The sequence below is a fragment of the Xenopus tropicalis genome, chromosome 6, assembly GCF_000004195.4.
Source record: "Xenopus tropicalis strain Nigerian chromosome 6, UCB_Xtro_10.0, whole genome shotgun sequence".
In the NCBI taxonomy this organism is placed as follows: domain Eukaryota; kingdom Metazoa; phylum Chordata; class Amphibia; order Anura; family Pipidae; genus Xenopus; species Xenopus tropicalis.
This window is the reverse complement of record NC_030682.2, coordinates 60,243,679-60,254,753: the sequence shown is the minus strand read 5'-3', so window position 1 is coordinate 60,254,753 and position 11,075 is coordinate 60,243,679.

Below are 11,075 nucleotides of genomic sequence, written 5' to 3'. Positions count from 1 at the left end.
CACAATAATATAAGCCCAATATGCCAATGTCATAAATAGTTTTGGGAAAAAGTTAGGGTCAGCCTTTACATGGCATTAGGCACAAATGGGAGCCCACCAATCAGTAATAATAACACACTAACAATCAGAACACATCCCTATTTTAGTCAGTGACATTTTAACAGTATAACTTGTGAGGCTCTCATAGTAAAGTGTGATACAGACAGACAGACAAACACACACAAACACACAGAGAAAGAGACAGTGCAGGTAATTTATCAACACTGGGCAGATTTTACACCGTTATTTTACGTATGTTCTGGAGTAAAAGAAACACGTAAAAGAATTACGCAGATTTTACGCCGTTTTTTACACAGCAAAGCTTGCCGATGTGTGCCGAATTTTATCGCCGTTTTTTTTACACAGCATAATAAATATGCCCCATATTCTGTGAGTACATTCTGAATGAGCTGGTACCATTTAGGTTAGGGCATAGGGAGAAGTCCTTTTCTGGCTAGACATATAATCTGTGAGTACATTCTGAATGAGCTGGTACCACTTGCAGTCTCATAATCTTCTTCTTTGAAAGGATACATTCTTTTAGACTTTTTGGATAACCCCACTCTTATCTGGAAAATCCCATTCTTCCTTAATAATATCTTTGATAACTTGATAGACGGGAAACACATGAACATTCTTCCAACAGCTCCTGAGCTGTTGCTTCAAGCTTTAACGTCTCTTTCATAGTTTTGATAAGAGGTTCCACTAGTTCAAGACTGAACCAGAATCTAATCATCAGATAAGTCATGAGACAAATTGGAGACAATAGAAATGGAAGAATCAGACAACCCAGTAGCACATGATGGAGAAGTCTAGCTTGAAGTGGAGCCATTATGCATGGCTTTATCCACCTTGTCAAAAATGATTTCATCCACTCCATGATTGCAGAAAATTGCTATGAAGAAGAAGTGCTCACTGCTTGGTTCTAGACAACATTGACAAACTCTCTTGTTCAATAGCTGGCCTGCTACATGAAATGCAGACCCTCCAACTCTCTCAACGAACTGATGCTCCATCCAATGGTAAAATCAAACCTGCCTGATTAGGTAGGCCTGTTGGAGGGCCCTATACAGGGGCAGATAAGCTGCCAAATAGGTCTGAAGGACACAAATCGGCAGCTTAAACCTGCACATGCATGCCCTGGATGGAAGACTTATCGCAATAAATTCTACCTTGCAGGGATGTACTAGCCTATGAACAATATGACTGGAGGTAAATAGGACCACCATATGGGGTTTTCCTTGTCCTGCTATGATGGCTTATCAATTTTATGATCATACCTCTAACTAAAAACCCCTCTCTTTGAACATACATGCACTTGCATAGATGCTAACTGACTTGTAAAAGAGGGGACCAGGAAATGAGCATTAATCTCCCCTCTCTTTTGTATGTTTATGGTGGATAGCTCTCCAGCATGTCCTCATAATAATCGTGTTAATGTTGTGTTCATATTTATTTGGTTGGATCAGTAAAAACTTTTTCAAAAGTCTGGGGTTACATTGATGCAGCAATATATGGGCACATAATCCCTGTAAGGGCATTTTTAATGTTTGATAAAAAAAAAAAAAAAAGGAAACAATCCTTCATTTATTGATAGGGAAAACTGCAGGGGATCTTTTTACTCTGCAGTGGTAAAGATTAACCTTTGTTGTTGTTAAGTACTGTTTAACTTTTCATGTTCATATCTAACTATTTGTAATCAGCAGAGTATCATCTACTTTGTGTGCATATATAAGACTTTAACTATTTAATAATCCAGTTATCTCTTCTGGTTGAAATTGTCCCCTGGGGTCTTTAGGGCAATGGTACATGGAGCATTTTCTTACCAGACAAATGCACCAAAGAGCATTGCAGAGCAATAAACAGGGTAGACTGTCAGGGATACAAGGATATCAGTGCTACCCAATAAAGAGGTATTTCCAGGCATTTTGTTTACCTGCTTGCTAATGTCATTCCACACTCTCGCAATTCAACAAAATGCCCCATGTGCCATTGCCCTTAGGCATTGACTACAAAATTCCTGATATATATTAAATATATATATATATATATATATTTCTACTGTTATCTACACATAAGTTTAAGGACTGCACCCAGGCAACGGATACCCTTATTTTTCGTGAGTGCCTACCTGTTGGGACTTATATATATATATATATAATGTAATTTATATAGATAGATAATGACAGAAATTATGATTCTGGTTTGCATTTGCTGTGAAATGCCCTTCTACAGACCAGTTCTATTTTATTTTAAACTACATTTAAACAGCATTTTTTTTATAATCTTAAACTATAAACTTAGAAACGCTGTAAAAATGTAGCTTATTTTCAAACATTCGTTTAGTTTTGCTGAGGTAGCTTTTAGAAATGTTGAAGGTTACAACAAATGAAATATTGACAGGAATTGATTTATAGCATTCAGATTATATTAAACTGTCAAGTAATTATGTAGCATTAGAAATTATGAGCTCTGTTTAATATTAGCTGTACTGTTAAGTATTTATCCTTGATTGCCTCCCACCAAAAAATCCTCCGTATTACTGCCAAACCACAGCATTTTTTTAAAAGCTTAAGTTTAGGTTCTTGTGTTGCACTGTGCTAAAGTGCACTGATTTGGACTTTCAATAACATTCTAATCCAGCCACCCTTAGATTAGCATGCCATACTGCAGCATTAAAATATACAAAAATACAGAAGCCTTAACTATACTATTTGATTTTAATCAAGAGTTTTAATTATTTAATTATTCTATTGGCACCTAATATTGTGATTTATAGCAGTGAGAAAGATAAATTAACCATTAATATATAAATGTATTTGTTTGTTAATATTTACAATATATTCCCCTGAATCAGGGGTATTCTGATTGTGATCTGCAATGATGTTATCACTGTGTTGTATTGTTCAACACTGCAATATATGCAGGTATACCTAATGGGACTGCGATAGGTGCACTGAGAATGAAAAATATATGATTATTATGACTAGAAAATGATATGCACATGAGGTTCATCAGTTAACCAGGGAGTAGAATGTGGCCTGCACTCTTTATGTGATCAGGTTGTTTGGTTATGGGATAAAAAATTAAATTATACTATTTTAAAGCATAAACTTTAACTCAGAAGGCCAAATAATCAGATCAATCAACAGCTGGGGGGGGGGGCTTTGAAACGGATAATATTATACATTCCCTTTTCATGCACTACCAACAACTCTCATTGTAGTGGTTCTCTTTATAAGAAATATAGGTATCTTTATAGAGGAAATCATGTGACACTGGTCTGGCTATCCAAAGCTGTGTACTTTGGGTTTTTAATGATGTGATACAGCTGTAAGGGGCCTATTTATCATACTGTGCAAAACAAATAACACCAGAGAGACAGAGTAAAAAGCTGTATAAAATAGATAGATTTTTCAATAGCATATTTAAACTGCTTCCGTTTTATCAGATTATTACACGGAGGTACATGACCACTGAAAGCTTGATAAGTACACTGTTTTTACACAGTGATGCCCCTAAACCTTCAATAGGTTATGTAGGTTATGCATATATTCTCATCCGTAAATTACATCAGATAATCAAACACATTGGGCTATACTGACCATTGCGTCTGATGAAGTACACTGCATACTTTTATTTAGTCTGTGAAATACTTATATTAAAAAAATGATTGTAATTACAGTACTTTACACTATAGGCATGTGCCCATCTTGTCTTGTTTAAAATAAAGTAGTGTTATCATTGTTAAGGTGTAGCTGTAGCTTGATGTTAAAAGAAAAAGAGTATTAACATGCATCACATTAAGCACATTTATATGATACAAGTTTCTGTAACAAACATTAATGTGCTAAGGAAACTGTAATTACAGATCTTTCCAAAGGGCATGGGGACAATATCTGTATATAGATATATAAAATGGGTTTTCTTACATCTGTGTCTGAAAAATACCATGAAATATTAATAGGAAATTAGCCTGTGCTACAATTTAGTCAAATTCTTCACTTCATATTCATCACTTAGAAGCACTGATAATTATGATACTAAATTGCAACCCTTGTCACATAATGCTTGTTAGAAACAGTATTGATTTGCTGTTGTGAGATACAAGCAGGCCTCCCAGAGAATAAATTGCACTGCACATGTTCTTGCATTAGTAACATTTTTAATAAAAACACTCAAAATGAAAGCAATGCAATTAGTTGCTATCACATTACAATGACATGATTACTTTGCAATGAAGACTTGAAATAGGGACCCATTGTGCAGCCTCCAATTCACCTTACCTACTGGCTTGTCTCCTTGCAGCATTGCCACTGCACTAATGGCCTCCCAGGCCTCCCTAGTTATCTGTTGATGCTGCAGTGTTACTGGAATCATTACTTTAATGCACAGATTTGGGACTTTAAAAACTAAGCTAAAAACATAAATGGAACAAAAATAATATTTCCCATTATCTTCATCATTTATTTCCTAAAGCAAGAAAAGTTAAAAGCATTAGGGGACAACATATTTGGCAAAACTCAGATGTAAGTAGGAAGGAAGAGGAACTAGTCTAAAAACAACAAAGCAGCAATGAAAAACAGAAAAGTAGATTATGAGGAACTGATTGCTTCACCCCCCCATTTTTTTTTTTAAGGCATGAATTTTAGAAAGCAGTTGATTGTTTCCTCAGCATATATAATAAAGGGCCCACTTTGAAGTAGTACAGAGAGCCCAATACTAAATACTAGCTAAATACTTAAATGTATAAGCAAACGTAATGTGAACAAGGGATGAGAACATATTTTTGCCTCTTTATAGGTCCCTGGTAAGGCCTCACCTTGAGTATGCAGTGCAGTTTTGGGCTCCAGTCCTTAAGAAGGATATTAATGAGCTGGAGAGAGTGCAGAGACGTGCAACTAAACTGGTAAAGGGGATGTAAGATTTAAGCTATGAGGTTAGACTGTCGAGGTTGGGGTTGTTTTCTCTGGAAAAGAGGCGCTTGCGAGGGGACATGATTACTCTGTACAAGTACATTAGAGGGGATTATAGGCAGTTGGGGGATGTTCTTTTTTCCCAAAAAAACAATCAGCGCACCAGAGGTCACCCCTACAGATTAGAGGAGCTTCCATTTGAAGCAGCGTAGGTGGTTTTTCACGGTGAGGGCAGTGAGGTTATGGAATGCCCTTCCTAGTGATGTGGTAATGGCAGACTCTGTTAATGCCTTTAAGAGGGGCCTGGATGAGTTTTTGAACAAGCAGAATATCCAAGGCTATTGTGATACTAATATCTACAGTTAGTATTACTGGTTGTATATATAGTTTATGTATGTGAGTGTATAGATTGGTTAGTATAGGTTGTGTGCTGGGTTTACTCGGATGGGTTGAACTTGATGGACAATGGTCTTTTTTCAACCCAATGTAACTATGTAACTATGTAACAAGGCCCCAATCTTACTTTGCTTTTTGCCAGACCACAGCACATGGTTTCTTTAGCCTCATTTTGATCTAATATTTAAGTTGTTTGAATTTTGTAATTCAATTTTAAAAAAGGTTACAACCTCTGCGTGGATATTACATGCCTAAAAAAATGTGATATTTGTAGTGGGCAAGTTTGTGAAAAAAAAATCTCATTCAAAATTATGTTCTGGAGAATAGCATTATACCTACAGAAGTACAGTAATAAACAAGGCTTTATGATGGTCACAATTCATTACAAAATCAGTTTATTTTATAAAGCATCCATTGTTTTATTTTTTGGGTCTGTAGACTAAGGGTTCATTTGCTGCAGGGCAGTGTGCCCATTTGTTAGTGGAAAATAACATTTATTATATTATATTATTTGTTTTAAAATAAATCACATGTAAGGTAATAGATATTCCCTAATATTATTGTAAAACATGACTGTGGTTTTTCTTGCTCATCTAAATTTATAAAAATATGTCAGGTGCAATTTCATGCAACAGAAAACAGCACAACATTTTGATGGAATTTACACTCCAATTAGCTAGTTTTTAGTGAAAGCAATTATATTGGGAACTTGGACTGTACAGAGAAAACATGGCAGACTGGACAATTATTTTCCACTTTGACTTACAAATAAGACCCTATACGTTATGACTGTATCAATTTAACACACAATGCATGCCTTTTTGGTACCACATACATCCATGGTAATAGAAAATACTTTACAGTGCAACAAAAAGCTGAGCAAGCAGAGGAAATGTAATGGAACTGAAAGCTTCTTTATGAGTTCAGCAAAGGCCCCAGGGTGGAATAACTAGAAACCTTCTGGAGTAGGTGTGCAACCATTTGCAAAAGAAAACATCTGAAAATGCAATTTGCTTTAAGTACAATCTTCTAAATCAATCAGTAAAATTAAAAATTGCACAACTGTTTCAATACTACAAAATTGTACATATCTTAATGCTTGGATTTTTGTTGCTTCTTCAAAATGCAAACTTTTTTTTCAGAACAGAAAAGCTGAATATATCAAGTGCCAAACTGGAATACTCTGTGCCCACCAACCTAATGCCAAGGGTCCACTAACCATTAGTCACAAGTCACAAAACATCTACATCTACCTTCTAAATGATCAAAGAACAAGAAAGAAATTTAATGCAAAAGCTGTGCTGTGTATAGATATAGTAAAATATGTGTTATCAGATACCATCAGATACTATCCATTCTGACTCAGAATGTCTTTTAACAATGTAGGCAAACTCAATATTTTATGACTTCCATTAGCATACAGTGGAATATTTAATAGCCTGGAGCATGTCCAATATCTGTTTATGGTGCTGGGTGGGAGCAGAGGGTCCAGCAAATCAAGAGATGTATTTCTGATAGTAGTACACCTGCTGCTTCTTGTGCTTCCATGTCGCTATAAACTTTATATGGTTTCCAAATCTACCCTGAGGATCGTCGATAGTGACAGGAAGAGAGGTGCAACATTAAATACACATATCACCCAATCAGGGTTCAACAACATTTAACCCATCAAGTGCAAGTGAATACAAGAGCTTCCACATATGTTCCAATATAGGTGATCATCATATCGATGAAAGCAATTAATACCACCCACATAAATAGAAGGGGCAATTCATATGCTCTATATCAACATTCTTAGAAATCTACCAAAATATATGTCCCCCAAACACACTCATAAACCCACCAATAGTTAAAATATAATTTATAAAATCCCATGCGCCAATAGCAAATACTGCATGAGATATACTATAACCCCAATGTGTGTCAAGAGGAAAAGGTGATGGATTTAAAATCGTATATAAAGTTAAAAACAATATCAAAAAGGGGTATCAAATGAGGAGATCAGTTCATGAAAAATAATCAAGATCAGATTAAACTGAATTCATTGTAACATATAATAACTTATTTGACCATACTCGTTCATAATCAGTACAGTAATAGAGAAATTTAATTTCAATAATAGGCCATTAAATGAAGAAGGTCAAAATATGTCCACATAGATTCATGGGTCATAGAAAACATGATAACGAAAAATTTCATTTAAACCCCGGGGGCCTATCGTATTGAGTCTCCGTTTCCATTGTGCTTCCCTCTAAAGGAGCACCTTAGATCTATCGCCACCTCTTGGTACTGGAGGGCAGGAACTAGGGGCAGGCAGAAGAGACAGCTGCCTAGGGTGCAACGATTGAGTGGCGCCAGGCAGGAGCCTCTCCTGCCTACCCCTCGTGCTACTTTGTCATTGCCTCTGCCGCTTGTCATTAGCGGCGGAGGCAATGACCGATCTAATCGCTTTGGCACGCATGCGCCGTTCGGGGGGGGGGGCGGGGAGGTGGTCGGAGTTGGCCGACCGGGTTGCCTAGGGCGCCCGGTCGGCTTGGCCCGCCCCTGGTGGAGGGACATGATCAATTAGGATAGCTCGCAGCATCGGTAAGTAATATTTATGATTAGCAAAATGTCTCACCAACGGAACATCAGATTTCCCGGTAGCCAGTGCCATACGTATTACAGATCTGTGGTTATTCATGTGGGTACAAAAAGTTGTAACACATTTTCCAATGTAATATAACCCACATGGGCACATGATGCAGTAGATCACAAAATCAGAAGTACATGATAATCTATATCGTATATTAAACTTTTTCCCAGTATGTGGGTGGGCAAAAGTATTGCCAGTAATGAAGCAACATCCGGGTTTGCCCATTCTCAGCCACGTACCTGAGCTCTCATGTTTTAAATCAGTCACCATTAATATATTCCTCAGAGAGAGTCCATGACGGTAAGCACAACTAGGGGGTGGCATTTGTGAGAAAGGCAAGACTCACCGGTGTATAGTCCATAATGCGAAAGGCAAGACTCACCGGTGTATAGTCCATAATAAATGTCTGTTCAGATTGAGTCTGTCTCTGTGTACCTTCCAATGTATCACATTGTGAATTTTTCATAGCTCTCTCAAGTTCACCTTTCAAAAATTCAGGGGAATATCCCCTTTTGGTAAATCGATCAAGCATCTTACTTGCTTGCTTGGTTGCAGTTGCAAAATCAGTGTTTATCCTTAAAGGACAAGGCAACGCAAAATATATTTTTTGCCTAATAAAAGAAACTAAAATTCTAAGCAGCTTTGCAATATACATTTATATTTATACAGTTATTTGTATTTATAATTGCTATTAGAAGCAGTGTTTGCCTGTGCTTTCTATTCTCTGCCCTGGTGGCTCAGACTGTTGAAACACAAGGCAGCAGACTGACAGACCTGACTTGCTGGAGAAGCAAGACCTTTGCAACATTGTTTAAAATGTAACAACCAGGAGTTCAGCAAATGCTGCTTTCAATATCAATTACATTTACAAATAGCGTTTAAAGCTGTACAAATTTTGAATTATTTCATATTGGAAAGTTGCTGAGAATTATGTTTTCTTTCATTATGCAAAACATTATTTTTGGGGTTGACATGCCCTTTAATACTCTCAAGAATTGCGTGTAAGGGATAGACTTAATCACCGAAGGGGGATGGAAACTATGGGTATGAAGAACCGTGTTACGGTCAGTATTTTTTCAAAATAGAGTGGTCCCCACCCCAGAGGGAGTCGGAAAAATCCTAACATCAAGGAAATCAATCCCATAAACAGCATAGTTCAAAGTAAATTTCACTGGAGTAGGCAGAGCATTAAGACAAAATGATTCGACTCCAATGTGGTCCCCATTCCAAATGATTAGACTATCATCGGTAAATGATATATATAATGTAATAACTTAATCTGATGCAATTAATGGACCCCCCATGTCAAGTTATACAAATACAGAGTGCACATAATAAATTAAGCACTCCCATGGTATGAAGTTATTGAATGCACTGCACAATTACTAACCAACCCCACTGAATAACAATATAATATTAAAAGCACTCATTAATCCCATGCTACAAGCTCCTACTGAAGCAGTGTACACTGTATAAAATCCTACTAAAGTATTTACTTACAAAAGTGTTTACATACCATAAACAAATTAAGATTAAGAGTAATGATACTGGGTTACCTTTAAAGGGGAACTATGTCGAATGGGATTCTGCTTAACTTGGCTCAGTTCTGACAGGCAGCTTGTGTTCTGAGCAGAAAGAGGTAGGAGTGGTCCAACCATTCTTCACTGACAACTCATTTTTAACCCCCACCTGCCCATCTTTCCTATCTGATAGAAAACCTATTTAAAGAAGGTGTAAAAATTCAACCCAATTCACCCTTACATTGTCTAACACAATTTTTTATTAACTCTTTATTATCGCTTATTAGAAATGAAAGAAGCCACATATCACATTTTCTTTGCTGAACCGCAGCAATCGAGCTATTTGGCACAAAGATTTAGCAACTTGAAACACAGATGCCAAGTGAGCTGGAAGGCGAGCGATTCCTTCTTCCTGTTTCTCGCCAGTGCGCATGTGCATTGGAGTGAAAAGCTGAACTTTAACAACAAGTCGGCTTTTCACTCTACTGTGCATGCGCCAGCCCAGGGATTTTCCAGACAGAAGAAAGAGGAAGGAGGAAGCTCTCACCACAGTTACCCCGGGCTGGTGCTGTTTTCTCCTAACAGGGGCACCAGCCCGGGGTACAAGGTAGGCAATTTAAGTCACTTGGGGTTGCCTAACATTTTAGCCTTTCCTTCTCCTTTAAGGTAGTCTAATAGGGCATTACCTGGAGATATTGGTATAGGGTAATGGATGCACTATTTACTTTTTTTCTGATACTTGTGTGTAAGATATACATTTTTCACTTCAGTAGTGATGAATGAAATTTTTAATAAGTTATGGATTTGCACCAATATTCCATGTTTTGCAAGTGGCAAATATTTTTAAAAACTGGTTTGTGGTTCATTTTGGCTATATAAGGAGGTGCACAGGCAGCCAGTGCAACTTAGTGGGTTGTAGTTACCGGTTAGAGCGGGAGCTAGGGGCATTTGTGACTATGATAGAAAGTGTAGGTCTTGTTAAAGCTTGATAGTTGAGTCAGTGTGGTGGAAACTGTAGACTTGTTTCCTTTTTCTGCTTCTGTGCTCACTTTGAGATCTAAAAATCGTGCTTAAGGTGTAATATAGTGACATAATTGCACCTCAATATTATTTCCGTTTCCACTTGATTGTTTGTCATAAGATTATTTGCGGTTGCCAATAATATATTTTTACTGTGACTTTTCCTAAGAAGAACAGTTGTAGCATAGAGGAAAGGAGCTTCTCTAACAAGGTATGGCAATGAATATGCTATTGCTGTGCTAAAAAACCTTTAATCTTAATGTAAATTCGCATTCCCATTCACTCCCATTCACTCCCATACACCAATACATTTTGCACATTTTTTTATGGATTCACAAATTTTTAGTAAACCAAAATGCCACAAAATCCCTCATCACTAATGTACAATATATGAAATATTTCAGAGTAGAGCCATCTTGCTTACATTTAATTCCAAGGCCTAAGGGAAATTCCACATAATTGTTTCATTTTTATCCAAACCATGATAGTGTTGTTTTACCTGGCATATGCCGTGTTACATAGTTACATAGTTACATAGGGTTGAAAGAA